Raw genomic sequence first — 13,703 nt, 5'->3', positions numbered from 1 at the left:
ACAGGTAGGTTGGCTAAGCCTGCTTCAGAGCTCTCTTCAATGCTCACGTTGTGCACTGGCCTAATTCTTCCAGAGATGCTCATTGCAGCCTTGCTAAGCAGAGTCCTCTGTAGCAGCAAACATGAATGAGCAAAATAAACTGGCTTCTAGCAAAACCAGGTCACTAGGTTGTTCTCTTCTTCCTCCTTCCCATCTCCTTATGGGCACTTCTTCCTCTAATGCCCCAGCAGAGAGCACAGGATCTGAGGTAGAGTTAGCACTGGCACACAGGGTGCTTGATCTCTATCTGTCAGGTGACTGAGTGAGCTCCTGTTTGTTACATCGGCCTCACATAGATATGTTATTACCTTTCCTGTTGACTTGTCTTAGATCTCAAATTGTGTGTTGTAATGTTATAGCCTGCAAATAATTGATGAAGATGATTTCTTTTTGGTCTTCTTGGTATGGAAGGTTGCCCTTAAAAGTTAATCGACATCTTGGTCTAAGTTCTTGTTCCATCCTGGGTAATTTTATCAGAAAAGATGCAGACTTTCCCCATGTTCCTTTGTCCATGAGAGTTGTTGGTTACAATGATTTTTATGCACCATAAGTTTGTTACACAAGAACTTTCTGAATCTAAACTGTAAACTCCTTCATTTTTCTTTATTGTGTAGGCCAGTCTTCTGCAATAAGAATTAGATGCTAAATATGTATAATCCTCTATAGTCCATTCCGTCACCTCCTCTCTCTTTACCAAAATCTCTTCCCTGCCTTTAGTAATTATACTGCCCATCTGATGGGTGGCCTTTGTTTACCAAAGGCAAGTTTTGCTATGTTCTGGGTTATAAGTGACTGAGAAAGGTTATGTGACCTCCTGCCATGTTGGTGTATAGTATTTTATATTTATTCAGGAAATAAATTGTGCTTTTAGAATTCCCTTCTGATTTTGATTCTTTGAAATCATCAGCTAAGATGCCTATGTGATGGCATGAGGGTGGTGAAGGTGTATTAAATAAGTGAGGCCACCCTAAACATTAGGCCCTCACATCTTGGAGATGGGCACCCTTTCCTTAGGAGTCTTGCTCTCTTAACTTGCAAATCTCACTAGGAGGCAAGTTCCAGGCTTGCTTCATCCTTGTGAGACTATACCTGTAATGAAATGGACACCATGTTTTGTGTTCATTCTCATATTTCCAACTTTGATAGTAGTCTAAAGAAATACTGGGAACTTCTTGGCTTGTGCTAGAGCCATGCTGCTGTGCTCAGCCGAGATGATGTAATTGAGGCCAACAGACTAACTTGGTGGGCCTGGCAAAGCCCAGAAATAGCACAGGGCCATCTGCTTTCCTGCCACCTCTTGCCCTCACCCCCAGGCTGACTTCCCACACCAGAATATTCATTACAGAAGAGACAACATACAAGGGCTTTTAGGAATGTTTGCTCTAACTACAGGGCAGGACATCCATTTTGTCAAGTGTGTCCAGAGCTTTCTAAAAACATCAAACACAGTTGTATTTTTGTCTATGCATTTTGCATCCACAGATCCATATCAGCCATAGATCAAAAATATTTGAAAAATGGCTGGGGATATAGCCCAATGGCAGGGCACTTGCCTAACATATGCAAAACCCTGAGTTTGATCCCCCGCACTGGAAAAAAAATTGCATCTGTACTGAACAGGTACAGACTCTAATTTTCTTGTCATTATTCCTTAAATAGTATAGTATAACAGCTATTTATGTAGCATTCACATTGTGTTAGGTATTACAAGTACTCTAGAGATGATTTAAAGTATATAAGAAGATATAGGTAGATTATATGCAAAGATAACATTTTGTATAAGGGACTTAAGGATTCATAAATTTTGGTATCTGTAGTGGAGAGGAAATGTCTTAGAACAATCCCCTCTAGCTCTCGAGGGATGACTGTATGTAGGAGTAGTGCTGAATATATGTCCACTTGGAGCAACCTTTCTATCTCTAGAGAAATGACACTTGTGCTAAGTGTATGGAGAGGGAGAAAACATAGTTTTATTTCTCAATATGTTTTCCCATGAAGTTGGAATCATGTACTACATTGTTCTATAAAATGTTTTCCTAAAACTAGACTTGGGAAGGGGCAGGAGGCAGATGTTCAATAGACAGAAACATAAATCAGTACATGAGTTAAATTATAGTAAACACTATGAAGAAGAAAATAGAGTTGAAAGAATAATACAAGAGCCCAAAATAGAGTAGTGGAGCCAGGTGGAGTGTGCAGGTATTTGGAAAAGGCCTCTTGAGGAGGTTATTTATGTCAAGGCCAAAAAGGCGAGTAGGAATTGGCCAGATATGTAGAGGAAAGAGTGTTCTGGGCAGAGGGATGTGTATGTGCAAAGGCCCTGAGGAAAAGAGATCTGTGTGTTCAAGGAACAGGATGGAAAGGAAATCAGTGTGTCATGAGATGAGATCAGACATGAGCAAGGGCCATGGTAAGCATTTGGACTTGCCCCAGAGAGTCAGTGAGAACACATTGGAGGTTTGAGCAACAAAGTGATAAATCAGATTTACATTTTTAAAAGATTACTCAAATCCTGAAATGGGGAGAAGAAGGGTGGAGATAATGAGATCAATTACCAGTTTTTTAAAAAAATTGAACTAGGTAGTCAGCCCACCACAATTCCATCTGAGTGTCCCATTTAAAGCCTGCCTCCATGGGAATATATAAATCCTGTGTTTTCCTTTTTATATGACACCAAAAATATTCTTTATCAAAATAGTGAATCTGTTTCTATGTTTGGTACAACATAAATACCATTATGCTGTGGTAGCCATAAATACCATTGAATCTTTGCTGTGTTTTCCAGAAATGTTCAGAGGATAACATTGCTTTTCACATTGTGCCCCCTGTGTACCAGCCTCTGCTGAGGGGGTTTTAAGGATTCTACAATACATAAATCCTTTTCTAAGTACAATAAAACCTTAAAATGGTAAAAATGAACTTGCTCATTACTGATATCTATGCTATATAAGGTGTTTTTCTCTTGCAAAAAATGTGAACATCACCACCCTAAGTAGTCTCTGCTTGGTGAAAAGTAGCTCCTGTTCTTCATACCTTACCTTCTTTCAGAAATATGGTAATGAATTAATAATGAGCAAAATGCTTTTGCTTTCTGCTTATGAGAACTGAATTTTAGGATTTTAGATAGTTTGTGACTTGTCCATGAACACATAGTAAATAAATTGTATGCTACAATGTCAAACCCAAACATGAAACATTTCTCATTAGATGACATCTAGTCCAAACTCTGTCTCTTCTGGATGGCAAAGAGGAAGAGCCTACCCAGGGAGCTGCTGGCAGAGCCAGTCTCCTGGTTTGTAGCCCTTCGCTGCCATCCCTTTTCTGTACACTATCCTGTACTCTTTTTCTGGAAAGATGACTGTCAAAGAAATGGTTTGAAATTTGCACAGACTTTAAATGGTTACTACAGTTTTTTTTTTTTTTTAAGCATGGAACTCTCATTGCCATAACAAAGAAGAGGGAAAAGAACATACAACCCTAGATGATGAGGTGTATTATTCCAGATTGACACCAGTGTTGTGCCCTGTTTCTAGTCCAAACCATTGACAAGTGAGGACATAGGCAGACATAGACCAATTGGCAACTAAAACAGAGAATGAAAATAATGACAATGTGAAAGGCACTTCAAGTGAGAATGGTTAGCGTGTCACAGGATTAAAGGAGGACATGAGAGCCCTGATGAAACTCTCCATTTTCTTTTTGTACAAGTAGCTCTGTTATGCTCTGGCTCTGAAAGTGAAGACAGCCGTAATGTGTCACATAATCTTCCAGAAAAGAAAAGTCAAAATACAAAACAATTCAGTTTGTTCTCTGTTCACTTAAAATTAATGCACACGGTTGCCTTTATAACCAAAATAATTTTCAACATAAGATAATTTTATCTCACAATTTTTATTTATTTTTTCAAGTCCAAATCCAAATCAAGCATTTTCTCCCTTTTAAAGTGGACTCATGGTAAGTGTCCTTTCATTTCTCTAATAACATGAACCTGGCTTCCTTGACCATTTACTCCTCAATACTTTATAAATCTGCCCTGTTCATTTCTAATGCCACTGTCTTAATTCACATTATGTTTTGCCTGAACTGTTTCTGGAGTTTAAATGAACTCTTGCCTCTCATCTTTCCTGCTCTGATCCAAATGCACACATGACTGTGAAGAAGCATGATCTTTCTAACTTACAGTGTGATCATGTGAATCTCCCACATAAAATCCTTCAGTGACTTTCCTTTATCTGTGTACTAAAATCTACATTGTTAACTTTGGTCTGTGGATTAGTTTTCAGGAGCTGCTCTAACAAAGTACTCCAGATTGAGTGGTGTGAAGGACAAAAATGTATTGTCTTAGAAACCTGGAGACTACAAGTCCTAAGTCCTATTTCAGTGTTGGTTCCTCAAGCTGAGGGAGAATCTTCTCTCTGCCTCTCTCCTTGCTTGCAGCCTCTGCATCCCTTGACTTTTGAATGGCATTCTCCCTTTGGTCCTTATCATTTTCCTTCATATGTCTGTGTCCAGATTTCCCCTTTTCCTAAGGACGTCACTTATATTGGGATAGTGACCTCCTTTCAATCTGATCATCTGCAAAGACTCTGCTTCCAAGTAAGCTCACAGTCTTGGATACTAGAACATTTTTGAGAGAAATGATTCAATCTGTACCAGCATATATATTCCTTGGTGACACTGGATCTAACTCTTGAGTCATGTCTCCTATCACCAGTACCCCTCTCACACACAGTCAGTCACCCAGAGGAACTTGCTCTGCAGACACCATGAACTACTCACTAAGACCCACACTCATGCTCATACGTGTCTTCTTGGACTTTGCATATTCTGAGCCCTGTGCTTGGAGTCTCCTTTACCATGAAATGAATTAACTATCTTCCATAAAAGGAACCAGTGGCTCACTTCCTAATGGTAAAATGAAATTCAACAGAATGTGAAACAGGATCCTCACCTGAGACATTTAACAGAGAGGAACTTTTAATGATCAGAGAACTGGAAATGGATCTACTGTGGACAGAGCCCTACTTCTGCCTCTCAAGGATATCTAGAGAGCCCCTTGACTCTCTGGGCCTAGTTTCTTAATCTGAGTCATGAGGAAAACTATTAGACTTTCTTTCTCATTATCAAGGTCCCTTGAGTTCCCATCTTCCATTTTTGAGTAGTTGTTCAAAGTTGCATTTTTTCAATCACATCTTCAAACTGGGCCTAATCCTCTTGCATTTATCCTCATGTCCTCACGGGAGTGCAGATACTCCTAGGCATCTAATGGGGCTACTTCCTTTGTAAGTTGAAACTGTCTTGGGCTGGGGTTGTGGCTCAGTAGTAGAGTGCTTGCCTACCAAGTGTGAGGCCCTGGGTTTGATTCTCAGCACCACATAAAAAAAAAAAAAAAAATATATATATATATATATATATATATATATATATATATATATATATGCATTTTCAACTTAAGACAGTGTGTGTGTGTGTGTCTCTCTCTCTCTCACACACACACACACACATACACACACACACTCTGTCTTAAGTTGAAAATGCATTTAACATGCCTCACTTACCAACCCTCAGAGCTTAGCCACGGAGCCTACTCTAAGGGGAAGGTTGTTTCCCCTCATGATTCTGTGGCTGACTAGGGGCTGCAGCTTGCCGTCCCTGCCCAGCATTGCAAGAGAGGTTCACACCGCCTGTTGTTAGCCCAGGAGATCCACATTTATTAAGTACAGTTTCTGCTAAATGTATATCACTTTCACACCATCCCAAAGTCAAAAATTCTCTAAGTTAAGCCAACTAATGTCAGGATCCATCTATAGTGTGATGTGGTCAGAATTTGTTTTAGTTCTAAGAATTACAGCCTCTGCTTGAGCTGCCCAGGAGGTAAAGAAGGTTGAGTTTACTTTGCAGTGTTCTCCTTTCTTTGGCCACCAAATCACAGAAGGATTTAACAGTAAGTCCAAAAAACTGTTCCTTTGTTAAAATTGGTACATTATAATTATGCATAATGGTAGGATTCATTATGCCATATTAATAAATGTACTAACATAATTTAATCAATCTCATTCCCTAGTACCTTCCTTTTCCTCCTCCCTCCCCTAATCTGCTTATTCTATTCTACTTATCTCTCTTCTATTACTATTATTATCTTAATTAGTGTATTATAATTATAATTCTATATATGTAAGTGGTATTCACTGCAGTATATTCAAATATGGACTTAGCATAATTTCATAGATTTCATTTCCCAGTACTCCCCTGTGCCTCTGCCTTGATCCCCTTCCTCTACTCTGTTAATCTACCTTTTATTTTCATGAGATTCCCTTTTAAAAAATTCCTTTTTTTCCCTGTCTCCTAGCTTTCATATATGAGAGGAAAGATTTGACCCTTGACTTTCTGAGTCTGGCTTATTTAATTTAGTGTGATGTTCTCCAGTTCCATCAACTACCAGCAAATGGCATAATTGACACAATTTCATTCTTTTTTATGGCTGAGTAATACTTCATTGTGTATGTATATGGCATTTTATTCATATATTAGTCTGTTGACAGGCACCTGGGCTGGCTCCATAACTTGGCTGTTGTGAATTGTGCTGCTACAAACATTGGTATACATGTATCACTGTAGTATGCTGATTTTAGTTCTTTTGGATAAATACCATGGAGTGGCATAGCTGGATCATGTTCTTTTCCTGGTCTTTTGAGGAGGAAATCTCACAGGTTTATTTGTGCATTGGCCTGTGTGCGTTATCTCTTTCCCTCCTCACTACACCTCAGCAATTCTTACATCCTCTCTTCCTCAGCAATCTCTAGCCACAGAACTTCCATGCTAGGATTGATAGGGCAGACAATGTGTTACAAGATTAAGAGTCTGTTTTTATGTGCAAGGAAATACTATTCCTCATTTCAAAGTTGCAAATTTAATAAACTTTTTGAAGGTTGAGAATTATATTGGAAAAAACCCAGGAGAGACAAAGACTTGATGCCAAAATAAAGGTAAGTTTACAAAAATGTTTTAGGTTCTAGAAACCAGTGGTGGAGGAATAACAGGAACAGAGGGTTGCATAATATTTTCCATACAAATATTTACCGACTCCAAGGGCAATAGCAGTAAAATATCACCCCAGGGTGAAACTTACCACTGAGATTGGGGTGGACAGCCAGTGGATCTTATTTACCCAAAGGCAAATGCATTTGATGTATTAGCCTGAACTCTCCAAGGTGGGGTGTTGTATGTTTATTTGCTCTTATGAGGTTGCTCCCCTGGTCTATCCTACAACTGCTGAGTGTCTGCTATTTAGGGAGTTTGCTTTTGCCAGGAGAGAGCCAGCAGCTTGTAGAAACATGCAGGGTTACATAATGGTCCTGCTAGTCTAAAGACAGCCTTCTGTAATAGAACTCAACACTGCTAGGGAGGAAAGGAGGAAAGCAAGAGGAAAGAGTGATATTTCTTTTTTTTATTTTTTAGTTATAGTTGAGCATATTTTGTTTGTTTATTTTTATGTGGTGCTGAGGATTGAACCCAGCACCTCACTCATGCTAGGCAAGTGCTCTACCCCTGAGCCACACCCCAGCAAGAGTGATAATTCTATATCAACTCATTCTCTACCTCCTAAGTTTTAAAAAATCAATAACTTATTATCTATAACTAACAAATTGTTACCCATGTCTTGAATAAAAACAGTTCCACCTCCAGTCCCTTGTGATTATAATTGATTCTTCTACCTGTGCACATCTTGAAAGATGATCCTGCTGAAATTGTTCCAAATAATTTACATGTTTAAGCAGAATTAGTTTAATAATAAAACAAGAAAAAATAATAAAACAGATGTCTTCTAAATATTTATGTGATCAGAATTTCATTAAAATATGATACATATAGATAATGTTGGTCACATCTCTTACATACAAAGCTACTGGAATTTAGATATAATTATGATTTAGATAATAATTATAGTCTTAACTAATTGGTACACTTGCAGTGAAGATGGTGCTGTAACATCACTTTCTGCTCCAAATTCAGAAGACTGGTAGATCCTGTATTAAAAAGGGGAAATTAAAATTATATACCAAGGGCAAAATCATGAAAACAACTACTTGGGCCAGGAAAGGAATGTGTACAGTGGCAAGTGAAATTGGACCTGTGGTTCTTTGGTGCTTGAGGTCCCAAGGCAGCTGGGGCAAATACATGTACAGTTCCTAAGGGACAGAGAAAGGGTAAAGGGATGGAGAGAGAGAGAGAGAGAGAGAGAGAGAGAGAGAATCCCTTCCTTCAAAATGAGCCTACAAAGTGAAATTTCAAAGCACAAGAAGAAATCTAATATTAACTAAAATCATCCAAAGATTCAACAGTGGAAAGATAAATTCACTCCAGATGAAAGCAAAATGCAAAAACAATCCAGAAAAGACCTAAAGTCATCAGGATTTTTTTTTTAGATGTAAATTAATCAGTCTTACCCAAATAAGAAATAGAAATTAATCAATCATAAAAAAATAGAAATTGTGAAATAGAAATAGGCAGAATGTAGTAAGAATAAGTAGTAAAAAGAAACAACTAGAAAATCTAGAAATTAAAATAGTCAATGAAATAAAAGAATAAATTATAGACAAAGAATTGGTGACATGAATATTGCTTAGGGAATGAAATTAAAGCACAGAAAGTGAAGGATTAGAGGAAAGAAAAATAAGTTAAAAATTTGGAGGTTATATCAATCAGAGGAGCAAGATATAAAATAAACTTCTAATAAAGCTTGAGAAAAGTACCTACTCCTAGGATCAAGAGAAATAAATGAAAACAAACCCCCACATAGTTATGTAATAGTGACACTGCAGAAAAATCAGGGATAACAAGAAAATCTTAAAATCTGCCAGACATGAGAAAGAGGTTAACTATATAAATAATTTATCAACAACTATGGTTTCCAGAAGACAAGGGAATAATATCTTCAGAATTTTGAGGGGAAGTCAAGACCAACCTAGAGATGAGCATAATAAAACATTATTTCAGGTGTGTGAATGTGTGCTTCCATTTCTAGCCATGTGATGGACTAGATATCCTGGTATCCCTCTGACTAAACACATCTAAAATAATGGATGAAATATGTAAAACACCATTTGACATGCAGAAGTAAGCCTGTAAGAAAGTAAGAGAAATCCTCAAATCAAAAACAAACTGAAGCCAGGCATTGTAATGTAATCCCAGCGGCTCAGGAAGCTGAAACAGGAGGATCAGGAGTTCAAACCCAGTCTCAGCAACTTAGTGAGGCACTAAGCAACTTGTCTCTAAATAAAATACAAAAAGGGCTGGGGATGTGGCTCAGCGGTTAGGTGCCCCTTAATTCAATCCCTGGTACCAAAACAAAAGAAAACTAAACTAAAAAAACAAATTGAAGCATGAATTTAGAGTGGAAACCCCAGTTAAAGCTAGTACCTCCATGGGACAGTTTCCAATCCCCCAACGTGGAATCCTTGGCTTTAACAGTTTTGCCTGGCAAGCAGACCAGTCCTTGGACTTGACGAGGGTTAGGTATAGAATGATCCCCATACAATGCCAGGATCTACTTAGATGAAAAAAACAAATTAGTGGGAGGAGGAGGCATCTATCCCAGAAAAATTGCAGAGAAACTCACTTGGCTTTGCCTCTGAGTGGAAGGAATCAGAAATAGCCCCTTGACAATCTGAAAACCATAAGTAGCTCTCTTGTGGAATGGGGTTTACATTCACTCTAACAACTACATGATCCAGAAATTAGTTCACATTGGTCTTGACAGATAATACAAATCCTACATGGAATAATGTGACTTCTACTTAAACTTTATATCCCACAAATTCCTAATGAGCATGAGCTCATAAAAGTTAGAAAGACTCACTGAAGAAACAGTGTGTGCAGTCAGGGTTGTGGCTCAGTAGTGGTAGAGCACTTCCCTAGCATGTGTGAAGCCCTGGGTTCAGTCCCCAGTACTGCAAAAACAAAAAAACAAAAACAAGGGCAATATGTGAGAGTCAGCAGGGTGGAGAACAGTAGAATCAGGTACACAGAGCATCAGATGGTGGAGTTATCAGTTACAGAAAATAAGTTTGTTTAAAATATGTAAAGATATAAAATGGGAAATTAAAAATCTAAGCAAGGAACAATAAGCTATCAAAAGGGGCTGGGGTTGTAGCTCAGTGGTGGAACACTTGCCTTGCACATGTGAGGCACTGGGTTTGATCCTCAGCACCACATAAAAATAAAATAAATAAAATAAAATAAAGGTATTGTGTCCATCTACAACTAAAAATGTTTAAAAAATACCTGAAAGGTTTTTAAAAAGAACCAAGTATTAGACTGAACCATTCGGAACTTCTAATTTTATAAAAAATATTTATGTGCCAGGAGCAGTGATGCAAGCCTGTAATCCCAGCGGCTCAGGAGGCTGAGGCAGGAAGATTGTGAGTTCCAAGCCAGCCTCAGTAAAAGTGAGGTGCTGAGCAACTCAGTGAGACCCTGTCTCTAAATAAAATACAAAATAGTGTGGGGATGTGGCTGGGTGTTGGAGTCCCCCTGAGTTTAATCCCTGATACCCCCCAAAAATTTATGCATTGACAATTCATATGTTTCAATCTACCAGAATATTTAGAATTTTAAAAATTAATTTACATTTAAAAGTAATGGACTAGTAAACAGATAAACAGAGAGAGAGAGAAAGAGAGAGAGAGAGAGAGAGAGAGAGAGAGAATCAATCTAAAGAAAATTGCCAATAAAGCCTGAGGGTAAATGAGATTTATAAAATATGCACAAGACATAAGAAATACCAAGGAAATATTGAGGAAGTTTATCATATATATAAATTGAATCACAGAAAGAAAAGAATATAATTCAAAGAGATAATTGCTGAGAATATTTCATTACTGATGAAAAATATGCATTGTGAGTCTGGAGTCAAAGCAAATCTCAAACAGGGAAAAAAAAAAAAAAAAGATTCATCCAAATACTCTGCTGTCAATCCTTAGAATTCCACAAAGAATGCCTTATAATCAATCAGAGAGAAAAGATCCACCAGAGGAGCAATAAAACTAGCAATTTTCTTCTCATCAGAAATAATGAAATATTATTTTCAGATAGCTGGAAAAAAATTAATTGTCAGACTAAAATTAAAAACTTAGTTAAACAATATTTTAGGTATTAAATAAGGATACTTTCAGATTGTCATAGTATCTCCTTATACAGCAGGGGTCAGCAAACTACATCCTTATAACAGGGTTCTATGAGGATTAAATGAATACATGCAAAGTGCTTTAAAAAGAGCTTCATGCTTACTAGGCAACCAATAAACATTAGCTACTATTAGGTATTCTAGGTGAACAATAACAGAGACTATTATTACTAAAGACAATTTTAAGGAATGTTTTCATTAAGCAGGACAACTATCCTGACAGGAAGGGCTGAGACATATGTAAATGAATTAAATAATGAGCAATGTTTATCATAAATATGGTTAATCTTTTAGAAAAAAAATAATTGTGCTCTTTTTCATGGTCCCTTGTGGGCAATCTGCTTCACTAAGATGAAGCTGAATATCTCCTTCCCAGCCACTGGCTGCCAGAAACTCATTGAAGTGGACGATGAACACCAAACTTTGTACTTTTTATGAGAAGTGTATGGCCACAAAAGTTGCTGCTGACATTCTGGGTGAAGAATAGAGGGGTTATGTGGTCTGAATCAGGGACAACAAACAATATTTCCCCATGAAGCAGGGTGTCTTGACCTATGGCTGTGTTCGTCTGCTACTGAGTAAGGGGCATTCCTGTTATAGTCCAAAGCAAACTGGAGAAAGAAAGCACAAACCTGTTCAAGGTTGCATTATGGATGCCAATATGAGTATTCTCAACATAGTTATTGTTAAAAAAAAAAAAAGGAAAGGAAAGAAGAATGTTCCTGGATTTGCGGATACTACTGTACCTCATTGACTGGGACCCAAAAAAGCCAGTAGAATACCCATACTTTTCAGTCTGTCTGAGGAAGATGATGTCCACCAACATGTTGTCAGAAAATCCTTAAACAAGGAAAATAAAAAACCTAGGACCAAAGCATCAAAGAGTCAGCATCTTGTGACTCAACATGTCCTGCAACACAAGCGCTGGTGTACTAAGAAGAATAAGGAAGAGGCTGCAGAATGTGCCAGACTTTTGGCCAGGAGAAGGAAAGAAGCCAAAGAAAAATATCAGGAACAGATTGCCAAGAGCTGCAGGCTGTCCTCTCTGACAGCTTCTACTTCTAAATCTGAGTCCAATCAAAAATAAGATTTTTTTAAAAGTGTACAAATAAATAAGATCAAATCTTCAAAAAAATTGTGAAAATCAGTAATAATATGTGATATATAAATTTGAAAAAAGAAAGAAATATTGGCTAACAAAACCATTCAAAGTTTGGAGAGGCCGATTAGAGTCAAAGCCCTTTAAGCCCCTTGTACTGTGTGAAGATGGAAATGATTTTAGTTTAACTCCTCAGTTGTTAAATAGGCTCTTTAAAATTCTAAGGCTAACAATAAGAATAAAAAAAAATAGTAGAAGGGAAAATAGAATAGAAAGTATATTTAAACAAATCAAGTCTCACAAAAACAGGAAATAAGTATGGAAAAGTCAGGAAAAACAATTCTTTTTGGGGGGCGGGTGGGGGTAGTTGGGATTGAACTCAGGGGCACTCGGTCACTGAGCCACATCCCCAGCCCTGTTTTGTATTCTGTTTAGAGACAGGGTCTCACTGAGTTGCTTAGTGCTTCACCATTGCTGAGGTTGACTTTGAACTCATGATCCTCCTGGCTCAGCCTCCTGAGCCTCTGGGATTACAGGTGTGCACCACCATTCCCAACAGGAAAAACATTTCTAAACAAGAGTAGTGGATGAGTGTTTCAAGATTTCTGAGAAGGACTCTTTTTTTTTTTTTGGTACTGGTGATTGAACCCAGGGCTAAGCCACATTCTAGCCCTTTTTATATTTTATTTTGAGACAAGGTCTCATTAAATTGCTTTGAGCCTTGCTAAATTGCTGAGGAGTCACTGGGATTACAGATATGCACCACCACACCTGGTTATGAGAAGTGCTTTCATCTTGAGCAACAGAAGGAAGGAGATGTTGAGTAATTCTAGTCTTTGTTATAAAACTTAGAGTTAGTGTATGTTGCTGGGGTGGTGGCTCATACCTGTCATCCCAGTGACTTGCAAGGCTTAGGCAGAGGATTGTAATTTCAGGCCAGCCTCAGCAATTTAGCAAACTTAGCTAGACCCTGTCTCAAAATTTATCAAAAAATGTTAAATGGCTGGGAATGTAGCTCATTGGTAGAACATCCCAGCATTTAATCCCAAGTACCAAAACAATAAAAGAAAAAGAAAGAAATAGTTATGTATATTAAAATTTAAAGATAAGTGCTAAATTGAAATTCAAAATTATATATTCATTTTATCTTATTGCATGTGAAATGAATTTGCAAAAAATTTCTAGAATTAAAAAATAATATAAACTTGTATTTCCTCATATATTACTCAGGGCTCCTAGGTACAAGTCATATAAACTCTGGCTAATTTGAGCTAAATATAGATTTTTTGGAAAGAGATTAGGTGTCCTACAAGAATAACAGAAAGGCTGGAGAACTAAGTTCATAAAAGACAGGAATCAAGGGAGGACAGACAGAAGGAA

General features: G+C 37.7%; 1 protein-coding gene and 1 pseudogene across 2 annotated transcripts in view; both read left to right on the top strand.

Annotated features, from left to right (window-relative positions):
- Nucleotides 1-13,703, top strand: part of Adamtsl3 (ADAMTS like 3) — a 321,518-nt gene that overhangs the window by 223,297 nt on the left and 84,518 nt on the right. The window lies entirely within an intron of this gene.
- LOC114079799 (small ribosomal subunit protein eS6-like) lies at nucleotides 11,576-12,311 on the top strand (annotated as a pseudogene).

The sequence above is a fragment of the Marmota flaviventris genome, chromosome 2, assembly GCF_047511675.1.
Source record: "Marmota flaviventris isolate mMarFla1 chromosome 2, mMarFla1.hap1, whole genome shotgun sequence".
In the NCBI taxonomy this organism is placed as follows: Eukaryota; Metazoa; Chordata; class Mammalia; order Rodentia; family Sciuridae; genus Marmota; species Marmota flaviventris.
Note: the sequence above shows the minus strand (reverse complement) of the source record. Positions and strands in the feature narration are given on the sequence as shown.